At 41.5% G+C, this 16,416-nt stretch overlaps 1 protein-coding gene across 6 annotated transcripts in view; it reads left to right on the top strand.

Moving 5' to 3' along the window:
* The window catches only part of sox5 (SRY-box transcription factor 5), a 262,222-nt gene that overhangs the window by 145,339 nt on the left and 100,467 nt on the right, over positions 1-16,416 (top strand). Inside the window, exon 1 of one of the 6 annotated variants that reach the window (XM_072672874.1) lies at positions 16,265-16,416. This exon is cut by the window's right edge and continues 95 nt beyond it. The exons of 3 other annotated variants lie outside the window; for them this stretch is intronic. The gene's annotated coding sequence lies outside the window, so the exon portion shown is untranslated. Of the gene's footprint in view, positions 1-16,264 lie in introns of those variants that run through there. 2 more of the 6 variants (XM_072672869.1, XM_072672867.1) reach the window with 2 other exon arrangements.

Raw genomic sequence — 16,416 nt, 5'->3', positions numbered from 1 at the left:
TTTCAGTGGTTAACATAAAAAGATTTTATTCCAAGGCATTGGATCATTTCAAAATCTCTCAACGAGGACAGCCTGATTTAAATTATGTCAAAATGTCTGCAGAAATGTAGATTTTGGCATGACAGTGACACTCACTGTTGCAGCTGCTTTTCTTTTTCTGTTAAAAAAGTTATGAAAAGTTTGTACATCATATATAGTGAATATGATTTACCTTTAACACCTCTAAGAACCATTTTGTACTTTTCAAAGGGACATTTATAGTTGGTACCCTAGTGAAAGCAGAAGTGCCTCTACAGTAGCCTTTTTCTTTTTCTGTGTTGGACCCCCATTAGAAGGTAACATGCCCTCCAGGTCTGCTGTCCTTGAGAACCTCTAGGCTGAAAGGACTCATATTATACCTTTTTAATGACACTTATGGCATTTGTCATTTGACAGTCATCGTTCATTTTTTATAATAACATAGAATTAAATAGGCTATTCTTGTTTCTGTGATTTCAGACTTAGACTTTCAGTCTCACAAACAGCAGCTTTACTAGAGAAGGAAAATCCCTTCTTGGCTTTCAACAGAAGTCCACAGCAAGGAAGCATGAATATGGTTTATTCCAAGTCATTTTGAAGCATATCTATTGGCCCATTCATCATATAACCTTTACACAGTGTAAAGAGCAACAGCTAAATATGAAATTGCCTTGAAAAATGAAAAGTGGGAGAAACAAGAGTTTTTTTATGTTCAACAGTGACGATAAGTAAATAAATAAACTGCCCGTATAATTTCAGCATGCTAAACTGAAAAGGTGGATATATAAAGGTGGTCATTTTTAAGATGTCACCAAAAAAATTAAGCTGTGCTTAATCATTAGCTAGAAAACAGCTGCTATAAAAATAGCTATGGTGAAACACAGAAATTACAGGCTGGTAACTCCTTAATGCAGAAAGGCTTATTAAACACATTGTGTATTATACAATACAAACTGGTGGGGTATTCCTTGCTAGTAGAATTGCTGGCGGGCCATAGACTGTATAAGGGGTTAAATCTAACATCAGCATAAAGAGAAAAGAAAGGCCCATAAGAAAAAAAGGCCCATCGCTTGTCAGATGAGGACAAGATTGAGGTTGCTGTAAAAATATCTTGTAGAACATTGCTCTAAATTTGTGCTGGCCTGCATTTTGGTAGCCTTAAGAGATGGTCACTTAGAAGCACACTGGGGCTGCCTTTGGTTTTCTTGCAGCAGCTCTAGCCTCCTTATATTGCAGGGAGAATTCCCAATGCAGAGAGGAGAAGTTGAGGAGGTGGTTTAGCTGCAGGCTGGAGATCAGAGATCCGGACGGACTTTTTTTTTTGTTTTTTTGTTTTTTTTTCTTTTCTTTTTTTTTCTCCGAGATTCTGAAAGCTGCTGTGGAAAATCATTTCAGCACTCCCTTTCACTGTCTTTCTTCCCTCTCATTCTTTCACTCCCTCTCTCTCTCCCTCTGTCTGCGCATCAATCTATCTGCCATGGATGTGCCGCCACAAAAGTGCAGATGTTTTGCATAAACATGTGCTCTTAAATATGTTCGCGAGAGAGACCTGCCAAATCTATTTCTCCTGACAATCCAAGCGCAAGTCCTGGAGGCTATGTAGCATGAAGCATCGGGAGAACGCAACTGCCAGCCACTTTCAAATAGATGGTTTAGATGCCACTCAGGCTGGACTTATTGAGTCGCGGTGCGTGCATCTGTGTGTGTGTGTTCGAATGCGTAAGGGGAAAGAGAAACTGCAGGCTTGGATCGACTCTAGCAGGGGCTTGAGCCTGGGGAGGTGGGAGGGATATATGAAGGAAGGGATGAGTGGAGGGACAGAGGGATGGAGGAAGGGATGGAATGTTGGTGGGGGACATTATCGACGGCCATTATTGGGACTCCTATTGTGCTCCATCACAACTCTAATGGTATGGAGAGAAACACTGAGTCTGCTCTATGCTTCTTTCTCTCATCTGATCACTTTATTCCAACCCTGTGCTCAGGTTAAATGGCCTATTCTGTGTGAGTGGCTTGTTAAACTAGTGCAGCAACAGGGTGAGTGCAACAGTGGGACACAGCCCGGGACACCACTGGGTTTACTTTACATACTTTAACCCTTTCCGTTTTGCTATACCGTTCAAAATAATAAGCAGGGCTGTTGTATGATCCAACCATCATACATCAATATACATAGGCACTATAAATATTCTACATGTCAAACAGCTCATGTACTCTGCCGAAGGTGTCGACACATTGCTAATATTACTGGTAATTCAGCACCAGTGCTGTGTTTTGCTTGTTAATGATACATTCAACTCAACATATGTCATAAACCCAATTAACATTCACATCAATCAGAAAAATTCATATGTAAACCAAATGTTTGTGGACACATCTTCTAATGAATGCATTCAACTACTTTAAGTTGCACCCATTTCTGACACAGATGTGTAAATGCACATACGCAGCTTGTCTAGTCCCTGTAGAGAAGTATTGCCAATAGGACTCTCTGGAGCAGATAAACATGAATCTAGTGCTGTTGACACCATGTCTAAAGCCAGGGGTATGAGCTGGGGAACTGTGCTCTCTGGAATGGTGCTGCTGGAGAGTTGGGAGTGAGGTGGGGTGGTGATCTCACTAATGCTCTTAGCAGGATAAACTCTTTTTTAAACCCCTGATTTTGGAAGAAACAATGATTGAGCAAGTGTCCCAATACTTTTATCCATATAGTGTAACTTTTGATTTCTTAAAAGAGTCTCAATGGAACTCTCTATATATAGGCTCTACTCTCAGAGCATGCACTAAATGCTAAATAGGTACTCATGGTTACATAGTATGGCAAAAGAAACGACAATCAGGGTCATGGACAAGTTGTGTGAGTCTGGGGAAACCCTGCATACACTCCCTTTGGACTTAGAAATCTGTTTGTTTGTATCTTCACCTTGCTTGTATACAGCTATGGACTATGACCTAACTGTTGCTGCACAATGTGTGTCAGCCTTCCTCTAGCTCTTCACCCATGGGCTAAAGGAAGTGCAAGGTGGGAGTTTCTAATAAGATAAGTAGAGCACACGTAATCAATCACAAAACCACAATGACCTCTCCCAACACACAGCAAGAAGGGTTCAGTAGTACTATATTATCTTCAAGTCTTTTAATCTTCTAGTCTTCTTCTAATCTTCAAGTCCACCTCCTTGAGGCCAGTGATGCAGACATGCAGAAAAGGCATAATTTGAATTGGTGAGGTGGCACAGTGGCACAGTAGGTTGTGTGTGTGCCACACTGCACCAAGGGCCCGGGATTGCCTGTGAGGAGTCTCTGCCTGTGAGGAGTTTGGTGTGTTCTCTCCTTGTCCACGTGAGTTTCCTCCTTCCTACCTCCCAAAAACATGGTAGGTGACCTGGCTATGCTAAATTACCCCCTAGGTGTGAGTGAATAGGTGTGCGTGTGGTACTCTGTGGCGCCCTGTCCAAGGGGTATTACTGCCTTGTGCCCAGTGATTCCTGGTAGGTTACAAACACACCACGACGCTGATCAGGAAGAAGCTAGATGGATGGCTGTATTGTTGGTGAGCATGACTGTGGCCAGTACGAAAACTGGGGGGAAAATCGCTTCACTGGTGACAGTAAAGCCCACCTTGTCATGATTCTGCAGATGGTTGATCCACTGGAACGAAATACCTTCTTGAAAGGACAGGCTTTATTCTAATTCATTGGTCCAACATGTCCAGACAACATTGTTGACAGGAAATCAAGCCTCGCTAACGTTGGTTCCAGCACTGTCTTTTTGTCGAGTACTTTGATTTCGTCCAACACCAGGCAAGTCCAACCCAGACGTCCACCTGATTCTTCATTAAAAACAAGTGGCTCCCTGTGAACAGAAGTTGGGTGCCACATTAAAGATGAACAGAGAGAAAGCGAAAGAGAGAATGAGAGACAGAAAGAGAGAGAGCAAAGGAGAGAGTCTGATTATTACAGCAAATTATTTCCATGTGTGCACATGTGGGTAGGTGTGCATGTGTATGTCTGTTTAACTAGAGTCAAATATGAGAGGGGGTGCTCCTCTAGGTATTCTGTTAATCATTGGCACTGTATTCACATGTATATACGTCTGTGTATGTGTGTGTGTATGTAAATCGTATGTCCTTGATCAAAAGAGAAACTCACTGTACTCAAGTAGTTAAACGCTGGATCCTTCCTCAAAATAATTGCTATAGTTTGAATGAAACAAAAGTAAGTATGTTTTAGAGCTGTGAAGTGACTGAGCACCAGGTGGGGAAGCGACACACGTGGAGAGAGCTGTAATGAGCTTCCAGTTTGCTGCGCTTATCCTGGGTGCTGGGTGCTGTTGTTTACTTAAAGAGTAAAAACCCTTTTCCTCCCTAGGCTGCAAGGAGAGGGTGGGCTCAGAGAGATAGGATAGAAGGACAAGGTCTAAACCAAAGATGTCTTAATGCTCTCTCTGGGTGTACATGTATCGGTGTCTGTGTGGGTTTAGATCTTCGTGGAGAGCAAATGCACCTAAGACAATTTTTGGGTGGACTTGGCTGCTTTCCATGAGGGATGCTCCTCTTTGGAAAAAACACTAACGGACCTGAACAGATCATTTGCATATGTTTGTCTACACTGAGGTTAGAGTTGGCCTAGTGCTGTGCAGGCAGTGCATGCAGACGTCAGTGGACGTTTTCCACAATGGCAATATGAAGGGAAAGCATTTAACAAATAGAATTTTATATAGAAGTTCAATACATGCGTACATCTTACCTCCTCCTAGGCTTAAGAGTAGCCCTGACTTTTAGCTCTTAATGCCTGCATGTCTCAAAACAGTGTGCATGTCCAAAACTGTTTAGATACGTTATGAAAATGTTTTTTTTTTTTTTTTTTGGACAAATAAGGAACCTTTCTTCACTACCTTTCTTCAGCACAACTGATGTTGCACTGTGAAAGCTGAAAAGAGTAAAACTGTGTATTTAAGTTATTTAAGTTAGATACTTATCTCAAGCCACAGTAAAAATGCCAACCTACTAGCAGTGAATTGTCTCCCCAATTTCAGCATTGCAACTTCCTACCTAATAGCTATGCTACCAGTGCTGTGAAGGTAAAAGCTAGCATGTCCTTCATCCGAGTCCTACAAATAAACTGATGCTAACACAGCCTCATTGGACAGCTCAACACACTTGGAAGACAACTCTAACTGCCTGTTGGCCATGAACACCTTATTGAGATGTAGCATTCATGGTCAAATCAACCTGACTGATCCCTCACCTCAGGTGCAGTCATTTAGCCAAGACAAGTGTAATATCTTTTTAATAGATTTTGGAAGTAAATAAATAAAGATTCCAGTATGTATTTATGATAGTGAAATTGGTGATGGTCCGAGTCCAGTGTTTGTTAGCAATGTTAGCCTAGCATCTCTCGTTGCAAACTACAGAAGCACACATCCGATGTCTGCGGTAAGTGGTAAATGCCAGTTTGATTTGTGACCAAACTATTGCTTTCAAACATTCAGTATCGCATACCTTTATCCAATCATCATCATTATCATCCTCATTACATAATTTCATTATCCTTTCACAGCTTAGCAGTCTTTCTGCATTAGCGTTGTGACCCTAGGTTTATTATTCTGTTATTAATCTTGTTAATAATGCAGAAACTACTCTAAATGTTTTGGTAGCAGTTTTGCAGAACCCACGTGGTTCTGTTTTAGGGTCTATAAAACTGATGTTATGACAGTGAAGTGTAACTGAAGTGTACGCCTTTGCTAGTTCAGAACGTGGCATCAGTAAAAGAGGGGAGAGGACTTTTGGGCTGGAGTTCAGGAGGCTCCTAACCTATGGTTTAAAAAAAAATGTTCAGTTGATGTGAAGGTTCTGTACCAAAGGTTCTTCATACTCAGATCCCTTTTCCAAAATGGATCACATTGCTCAAAAATACTCTGTAGCAACTTTATTTTTAAGAGTGTAGGCCAGACAAGTGCATGGTAAGTGTAAAATTAGTGTTCATTTAAATTCTTTTTAAAGAAATGGGTCATTAGTCTGTACTTTAAAGACAGTGACTTTAAAAACAGTGACACCTTGGTGCCAGGAGTCTTGAAGGATGGTGGGTCAGGCCCAACTGCTTTAACTGTTTTGGATGTTTGAAGCATCAGGGCTTTAAATCCACAGGAAACATTCAGGTTTTCATTTTTTATTATGGTCAATATTATAATATTCCAATATTATGATCACCCCTGGGTTCGAATGTATTCAGTCCCATCAGCTCCACTTACCATACAGGAGCACTTTCTATAGTGGTTCTATAATTACACTGACATGGTGGTGGCGTGTTAGTGATTAGTGATACGAGTGGATCAGACACAGCAGTGCTGCTGGAGTGTTTAAACACCTCAGCTTCACTGCTGGACTGACAATAGTCCACCAACCAGAAATATCCTGCCGACTGATGACCAAAGACTAGAGGATGACCAACAGTGGCAGTGGCTCAGCGGTTAGAGCGCCGGACTATCGATAACAGGGTTGTGGGTTTAATTCCCGGTCTTGGCAAACTGCCACTGTTGGGCCCTTGAGGAAGGCCCTTTACCCTCTCTGCTCCCCGGGCGCTGGAGTTGGCTGCCCACCGCTCTGTTTGTGTACTCACTACCCCTAGTGCACTAGTGTGTGTGTGCACTACCACAGATGGGTTAAATGCGGAGGACGCATTTCGCTGTAGACTGTACAGTGACAAATACGTGCACCTTTACACAAACTGTGCAGCAAGAGATAAGCACTTTGTCTCTGATTTTACATCTACAACAATGAGTGGAAAAGTACAGTGTTAAAAAGCTCCAGCTGCAATGCACAGCGCTCACTAACACGCCACCACTATTGTAGTGTCACTGCAGTGCTGGAAATTACCCACTATCTAAATAATACCTGCTCTGTGGTGGTCCTGTGGGTCCCTGACCATAGAACTACAGTGTGTTCCTATATGGTAAGTGGAGCTGATAAAATAGGCCGAGTTCAGGGGTGATCCAGGGGTGGTCATAGTATTCTGATATGACTGTGTATAACTTCATATCAAGGTCAGTTCATAAGAATGTATCGCACCTTCTAATTGCAAATACAGTTTCTTCCAGTGGAAAATATTTATATTTTATTCCTAAATAATTTTGGAGCATTTCTATTGGTCCAACCATCATGAAATGTTCACACAAAGTAAAGTGATTAAACAGCTGCTGTGATAAAATACAAAAATAAAAATATGGATAGCAACAATGCGCTATGGGGCACCCCGAGGGCGAGGGTCCCGAGACCTGTTCCAGGTAGAAGTGCTTGTTAGCCTTCTGAAAAAAAGTATTAGCTGACTCTAAATGGAGTCTGAAGGAGCACAAAACGGTTCTACTCACATTTTTTTTCTTCCCCTTCTCTTTTGCGAGTGCATTACAGCGTGCATGATTGCCGGCCGGATTTAGCAGATTGCCGCTGCGTATTTTGTTTCCTAAGCGGTGCTCACACTGTGACAGGCCACTCTCTCGGAGAGAAGACTCGAGCTGCAAGCTGCGTCCGCTCTTAAGCTCAGTCCAGAGAAAACGCCGCCGCTGTTTACCTTGTTGATATTTACCTCCGGCAGATGACAGACAGACAGCGTCTCTCCAGTTGGAGCTGAAACGTCAGGATTTCAGAAGATGTGTGTGTGTGTGTGTGTGTGAGAATGCGTGTGCGCGGACAAAGACGTTCTTCTGCTGCCGGAGAGAGATAGCAGCTCCGTCTTAATGACTCCTGCCGTCCGCCACTCAAGCATCAGAGAGAGATTTGCACCTCCTGAAACCCCCGATAAACGCACTTCAGAGGCCCGTCACACACATACACACACGCGCGCACACACACCTCATCGAGCCGAGACAGTGAGAGTGAGAGATAGAGAAAGACAGGGAGGTATGTATATACTATGGTTTGCTGATTCTTTTACAGTCAGCATGAACATATCTGTTTTTTACATCCTTATATAACTTCTAAATCTTCTAATCTAAAAATAAATCACCATCATCTCCCGAATTTACATGTTTGAACATTTTATGCTGAGTAGTTTAATAGATATGGTTCAGAATTGCTTGGAGTAAAATCTCATCACAATAACACACATTAACCCCCAAAGTCTGCAGTTATTAATATGGTATTATTGAACCGTTACATAATAATATAAGTAGACAACCCCAGTCATGCCGCTTTGCCATCAGCGAACAGAGTCTGAGAGAGCACAATTGCCCATGCTCTTTCTGGGTAAGCAGATGGCACTCTCTCCCTTCATCACTCTTAAGCGTTGTTGGCCGGCACGAGCATCTGTTAGCCGGGGCAACGGAGCTGGGGAGCCGACGCTTTCCTCCCAGTGTGTTGGATCCCCTGGCGATTCAGCATTTACGGTACTTTGAGGTGAAAAAGGGACTTCTTGGGAGAAAAAGGGAAAAATTTAATAAACAAATTTATATAAAAATTTAATAAGTCGGCACATTTCCATTCTGCATAGATAGCTTTGAGTCTATACTTTTTACCATTTGTGTTAGACACACATTGAGTTTGGCCTCCGCCTTTAGTCCATCCATGGTGTGAACATGTCCATACATACTAGTGAGCAAACACACAGTGATATAGTGAGCACACATGCCCGGAGCGATGGGCAACGTTCACTGTGACACCCAGGGAACAGAGAGGATTACAAGAGGGGGTTGAGGGCTTTGCACAGGAGCCCAATAGTTGAGTTTTTTGTTTTTTTGAGAGAAACATTACACTGCAATACTGTACACAAGTAACAATGTTTATTAAAGGTTTAGAATATGTGCTTTTGGCTGAATTCTCTGATTATACCATGCTTTTGTTCTCACCAGATATTACTGCAATTTCGAGTTGTTCTAGACTTCAAAGGGGAACATCACCATTTTGTTCAAAATTTTGCTTAGTTAATTAATTAATAGGTAAATGCAGTCATTCTGATTGATTTGGGGTGTGAAATGCTCTATTTTAGAATGTCTCAGAAATGTTTGTTGACTGTGTCAGAACATCTCCAAAACATCAGGTCTTGTGTGCTTTTTCTGATATGCAGCGGTCAGCACCTACCAAAAGTGGTCCAAGAAAGGACAACTGGTGAACCGGTGATAGGGTCATGGGTGCTCAAGGCTCATTGATGCTCATGGAGGCCCCACACACAACTTAGAGAATTTGGTGCCAGATAGCACAGAGGAGGACGCCTTCATTGAAGTCCATACCACAAATGGTCAGACCTATTGTCAGATCTATTGTCAGATCTATTGAGGTGAAGATACTTAAGAACTTCCGTCCATGTTTATGGTTGTGAAGTGGGGAAAATGAATAATTTATTCGCGTGATTTGTTGCATCTGACCACAGTGCTTGTGCGTATGGACTAACAAATGGGAATTAAATATATTACATCTATTACGTCTATTATATCTTTTGGTTTCTCTCTGCCTTTGGGGTGTTTTTTTTTTTGTTGTTGTTGTTTACACTCTGTGTCCGTTTACCGTAATATCACACATGTACCCACACACAAATTTAAAGCGTAGCTAGATTGGCTCCAGTGAAAGAGCACAGAGCACAAGGTCATTCCCGGTTTCTATCGTTCAGTTGCTTGGTGCCAGTTCTGTGTACATAACTTATAGCCAGAGGCTGCATCCTAAATCATACACTTCTGTACTTTACATACTATGATAACTACGCATGCACTTCTAATGGTGGTGCACAATATTTACATACTGTTTAGGGTGCTAATATGTGTATTGGGACGCAGCCTTAGGGTTCCAGTCCTTTTCAGTTTCCTCTGGAATCAACACTTTCTGAAACATCCATGAATTCGCAGAGCTTTTAAAAAACGTAGCTCAGGTGTTCAGGTGATTTTGACGGATGTGTATGGTGATCTTGCAGTGTGTTAGGCTTTCTGGGTCACCGTAAGGCGTTAAACCTCCTATGTACAATTCACCCTTTTAGCCACGGGACGTTCTGTTACAACAGCAAGAAATCCAAGTTTTTAAACCCTTCTGGAAGTGGTGGTACAGAGTGACAGTGGTGAAGCTTCTTCCTTCTATCCCCTCAGTCCCAGCAAATCATGAGAGTGAGATTGCTGCTAGTTCAAATCCCCTTCATGTAACAGAAAAAGAAGGTGATTAAAGTGCTTCTCATCCTCTCTTATCTCTCTCCCTCTCTCACTGACACCTGTCAAAGCGACTGCTACAATGACCACTTAGAAAACACTCCAGGTAGAACTGTTCTGAAGGGTTTTTGGTACGTGGTAGCGGTACAGGCTACAGGTAAAGCCTGTAGGTTTCTCTTCTCCCGACTGTTGATTCTATACCTACTCTACAGGGGCAAATGGGGTTTCGTAAGCAGTGAGTCAGGGGTACATTTTTCTTGGTCAGACAATGGAGGGTTGATGTGTGTGAGTGTGTGTGTGTGTGTGTGTGTGTGTGTGTGTAATTGGGGAAGGGGATTGTTTACTGGCTGTCTGTGTCAGACCCTCAGCTAATGCACCACAGCTGTGAGGGGGCTCGGACACTACGCATCTGCTGAAGGGGGCCATTGTGTGACAGTAATTAAGCAAGTATGTGTGTGCTACATGGAGCTTGTGTGTGTATGTGTGTGTGTGTGTGTGTGTGTGTGTGTGTGTGTTTTCATACATTTTCAGGACAAAAATCTACAATGCCAGAAAGAACAAATACTGTTTCACTGGTTAAGGTTAAGTAGACAAAGACTCTATTTTTAGTAATTGAGATTATGATTTTAATTTTTGTACATTAGCATATCATTAACATAGCATTTGTAAAGTCAGTTTGAACCATTTCCTGCGTCCATTCATGACAAAACCACACAATGTAAAGCACAGCTGGCATTTCCATGTAAATGGATTTATCAAGTGACTGCAAAGACATATATATGCTGTTGAATGCAAAAGTCTGGGCACCCAACTACTGAGAAGTATTTTACAACTGAGAAGTACTAAACTTCTGCAGCTAATCAAGCATAACACACAATGCTTTTAATTAGCAAATCCCAATACACATAGAATTTAGACAGTTCAAACATTTAAACACCCTAAATGTTGTAAAAGACCCGAAACGTCAGCAGATCAGACCTGAGACTGTTAGCTAAATCACATTTCCAAGCTTTAGAAATTCTCTGACTCTCTAGAAACCATGGGCTCCTCTAAGCAACTGTCTAAAGACCTGAAAATGAAATGAAGTGGCAGCCAAACCTTTTCAGCTTGTGGTCTCTACAGAACAGAATGTCAGTGAGACATGGCAGTTCACATGGCAGTGGAACTGTGTGTGCAAAGATTAAATCTAGAAAGCCAAGAGAACTGCTCGTGAGCTGCTTTGAAGGGTAAATAAACTCCCCCATATACCGTTCAAGAAGTTTAGCTGAGTCAGGAGTGGTGGTGCACTGTTCCACTGTGCAGCTTTGCTTGCGCAAACATAATCTTCACGGGAGAGTTGTAAACCTTAACTGGGACCTTGTCACAAAATCCAACATCTGTAGAATCTCTAGTCAAGTTAGGGCTGTGGTCTGATTGTCATAATGACTTTTTTGGTCTTTTACTTTTCTATTTTATTGATGTTTTACTATTCCCTTTATTGATGTTTCGAGTTACCTGATGACTTACTGATGAATTATTTTCTAAACTTTTTATTCATTAGATCAAAATACCTTTCTCATTATTCTGACTTGCTATATGACCATAATTTTTAATACTTTGTTAAGATGTTAAATTATTTTTTTTTTTTTAAGTTTGACTTTGACTTTGTTGAAATAGATTATTCTCAAAACCATAACTTGATATGATATTACTTATTTTCCTCAAACAATTATTTATTTTCTCAAAATTTTGATGTTGAAATTATGTTGAAATAATTGTTTTTTTTATTATTTATTAAGTTGCGGTTTTGATTGGATGTTTTAATCAAATGTTTGACTTAATTACTCAAAAATTTAAAGATCAGTATTTTTAAAAGTGTGTGAATAGTTTGGCAAGTCAATATTTTTGCAACATTAACTAATAAAAAAAATCAGTTTTGTCCTGTACCTGGGCTGGAGTGTGTGTGTGAAAGTGTAAAGCTGTCGTTAATCAGATATATGTGTGTGCTCCCCACCTCAATCCTGCCTATACGTTTCCCCTTAAATCGCGCACATACGGCTTCAAACCAACAGGCAGCCCTCACTGAAAAACAAGAGCAGATCTTTGATGTGAGAAGTTGTCTTTTTTCTCAGCATTAACCTGTATTGAGCGGAACCTTGAAATTACCTGTTCTCTGTCCATTCACTCTTTTCAACAGAGTCCTTCGCATCAAAAGCAGCCTGAAGCGGGTGTTGGGGCAGGCCCAGCGTTCTTCCTGCGCTGCGCGTGCCGCTCCCCGGCTTTTTTTGTCTCTGCGGCTGCTGTTGATGTTAACTGTGCGCTCCTTTCATCCTCTCCCTCTTTTGCGCTGCCTACAGCCTTGACTTTAAGGATCGTTAAAATGTTTAACTACAGACAAGCGCGTGCCTTAGAAAACTTAATTAATGTGCTGCTTGCACTGGTGTGAGTGTGTGTGTGTGTGTGTGTGTGTGTGCACGTGTGTGTGTGTCGGGCTAGGTGTTCTCCTTTGAAAAACTCTGCAAAAGCAGGAATCTTGAAAGGAAGACTGTTTCAGGTGTCGTTTTCAGTCAAGTCATTTGAACTGGACAAAATCGGCAGACTGTGCAGACATGCGGAGAAGCACTACGCACACACACACACACACATAAACACAGTCATGCACACAGCAAAATGTCACCTGTGAAGGCTTGTGGCTTTAAGCCGGGTCAGACCAGGTCTCCCTCTTTGCGTTTCGAGGATCGCCGCCACACCTCGGCATAAACGGCAGCGGCCGGCGAGGTGGCACGGCTTTAGCGGGCGAGCCGAGTAACGGTATCACAGTGAAGGCAGCTGCTGCCGGGGTCAGGTTAGGGTCACTTTTGCGATCCGCCGGCCAAAACTCTTTGGGCCAAAATCAGATTACACTGGGCTTCCTTCAGCATAAGGCGCATGCGGTGGCTTGAGCATAAATTGGGTTAGCCAAATGCGATGTAACGAGAGTTATTGTTTGAGATGTTATCGTGACTTAAGGGATAAGTGAATGCTTCTGCATGTGTGTGTGTGTGTCTCTCTCTCTCTCTCTCTTTCTGTGTGTGTGCATGCTTGCGTTGATTCCGTTTCTCAACATGGGTTTTTTGAAATGGAACGAACACATGGAGTCTGACAGCGCTGTGACTGGGAGTTTGACTGGAGGGCGTGTGTGTGCGTGCATGTGTGTTTGTGAGTGTGTGTGTGTCTGAAAAAAAAGTGTGTGTGTGTGTGTGTGCCGCAGTTGAGAAAGACTGACACTCTGTTTAAAGTTCACTGTGAAAGGTTTGCTGCTGTATTTCAATCTGTCAGCCGTGCTTTTCACTTCCCAGAACAATAGCCTCTCTCTCTCTCTCTCTCTCCCTCTCTCTCTCTCTCTCTCTCTCTTGCTCGCTCACTCGCTGCCTGTCCACTCACCCCTAATAGTGACTGACAGCGCTAAGGGCTAAGTGTGTAGCCCGCACTGAGAAAGCACAAAGCCTCTCACTTCTCAGGTGTGTGTGTGTGTGTGTATGTATATGTGTGTGTGTGTGTGTCTAACCATACAGAACCGTGAGGTCATGCATCTATGCGTGCCTGTGTGTGTGTGGACACCCATATGAATGGCGTTCATTATCGTTTCCATATTATTGACTTTGGTCACTTTATTTGAAACAGAGCCTGAACTGCTTATTCTGCACCACGGTTCAGATCGGTTTCCCCTGGCTCAACACGCGCGATGAATGGACCAATACAAATCGTCGCTGTCCAATGGAAAACATGTATCTCCAAAATGGTGACTTTACAGGAGATGGCAGACGTGGTCTTACCTTTGAATGGAAGTCAGTGTAATCTCATGTCATTTAGAGCATTTCTATTGGTTTATTCATTCCAGACTTATTTACTCAGTGCACAGAGCAGCGACCGGGTTCGAAAGATGGAGAAAACTAGAAACAGATGAAATTAACAGCAGCTTAGCATTCAGAATTCACTTACACTGACTTGCTGTTGTTGCATTAACTTACATTAAGAGTGGAGATCTGGTCAGAACCCAAGAACCCCTATCTGACATTTTTCTTGTGCCAAAATCAGTTATCATTTATTTGTACATCAGCGTTTTCCAACCTGTCCTCATCCTTTACAATTAAGCAGGCTGGTTTTTGTACTCTGAAACGGAACTGATTCAGTTATATGCAAATCTTTTGGGCACTCCGGTCAAATTTTGTTAAGTGGAACTACCCAGCTCGCCGAGAGCATTCTAGGAATGTGTTCAGCAAAGGTTCTGCGAAGGCCCAGCCTGTAGCGTTATAGAAGTGAGCCTTATGTTTAGGAACTTTCTGAAAATGTGTGACATCACAACGTTATTACAACATTTCTTCTGCAGCGTTCCCAGTTATACAAACACTAACGTTAGGAAAACATCAAGAAGTAACTTTCCCAAAACTAAAAATACAATAAATAAATGACAATACAATAAAAACATTGATTAGACGGATACGTAATCAGAACGATACATCATATTTAATAAATGTGTCATAAGCATTTTTTTCCAAACTTAAGAAGTGGAGCACTTGTTTAAACATAGAGTTCAATTCATTCTTTTTATTTTCTTTTTTAAATCTACTCAATGTGAAAAGCCTGGATCCAAATAACCAAATAAATAAAAAATTAATAACAACAATGACAAAAAAAACAAACATAATAATAATAACTTGGCACACTGAGCGCTCTAAGAACCAAAAAATATTTTTAGCTGGGTACGAATAAAAGCCCTGCAGGGAGCACACTTCTGCATAATAATAATACACACTCATTTGACATTATGGAAAAGATATGACACATTTTATGTGCTATATTTGTTTCCTGGTAAACTCAGCAACCAAACAGACATCATGCTCTAAAAGTTAAAAACAAATCGAAGGTTAAATCTATTAAAATGTTGATGCATGGAATGAAGGATGTTTTGTGCATAATGGAGAACCACCACAGCCAGAACTAATGACTGTCATAAATATCATTGTGAATAATGTTAAAAAAATACTGTGCAAAATATATGTAATTTTTTGGCAAATGCATATATGTATATATTAAACCATGTAATTATTAAAGATTAAGAGCACTCAATAAAATATAATAAAAATAATAAAAACATGACTGGTATCTTCTAGTATGACTTTGCGAAATCATGCCATATTTTCTCTGTTGAGAAAATTACCACAACAGCACATTTGAACAGTGCTGCCAACTTGTGTTTTGCATGTGAGTGTGTATGCAAACAGTTACTGTAAAACGTTTTTTTGACTCAGTTATGATGAAGGGACAAGCGAGCCTCACACAAAACACTTTCTCTCTCTCCACCAATTACAATGAATCCATCACTAAGACTTTCACTTTTGGGAAACTTGGCCCCTTATTGAATATTAAATATTGTGCCTCATTTAGAAAGCAGTCTGAGCTGCAACACTCCATATAACTGTTGTGTAAGTGGGCGGGGCTGAACTGCTATAGGCTGAACAGGCAGGTATGTGTAAATGTGTTTGTTTTTGAGACATTTTATGACTAATGGGCTATTTCTGCGACTCTGTAAACGCTAGCAATTTTGAACAATGCAGCTTTAGTCCTGATTAGTTTTGATTTATTAATTAAAATGTCAATTTAGGCCTAGAAAATCATTTAGCTGAGAATCACAGATTAAAAAAAGACTGTTTTATATCAGATGTATAAATATGTAAATATATAATATATAAATATATAAATTCTTGAATTTATGGAAAGCTGTAGCTGTCTTCGGAATGTGTGTAACTTCATTATTGGACTCTGATCATGGGTCACTTTGATAACATTCAAATCTGACAATTCTCTCTTTATGGGGACATTTCTTAATTGATTGACAGTTGATTTCCAGACATTAAAGCACAACACTGTGGAGCGCTCTGTCGCTTTACCAATAAGGGCAGCTTTTTTTATAGACAGAGGTAGAGTAAAGTGTGTGTGTGTGTGTGTGTGAATGTCGCACACGCTCTGGCCCTTTAAGGGCTGATCTAAGAGCTTAGAGCCAGGGAGCGAGGGGAGGAGAGACGGAGAGAGAGGAGGGAGGGTAAGAGAGAGAGAGAGAGGTGGCTGGGCGAGAGAGAGGGAGAGAGTGTGTGTGTGAGTGCGTATGACGGACAGAGAGAAAGAGAGAGAGAGAGAGAGAGAGAGAGGGAGAGAGAGAGAGAGGCAGAGGGAGTGAGCTGTGGGAGAGGTTAGAGGAGCAGTAGGCTGTGGGGCGTGTGTGTGTGTGTATGTGTGTGTGCGAAGCGTGAGGCGGCCGGA

The sequence above is a fragment of the Salminus brasiliensis genome, chromosome 2 (assembly GCF_030463535.1).
Source record: "Salminus brasiliensis chromosome 2, fSalBra1.hap2, whole genome shotgun sequence".
Lineage (NCBI taxonomy): Eukaryota > Metazoa > Chordata > Actinopteri > Characiformes > Bryconidae > Salminus > Salminus brasiliensis.
Note: the sequence above shows the minus strand (reverse complement) of the source record. Positions and strands in the feature narration are given on the sequence as shown.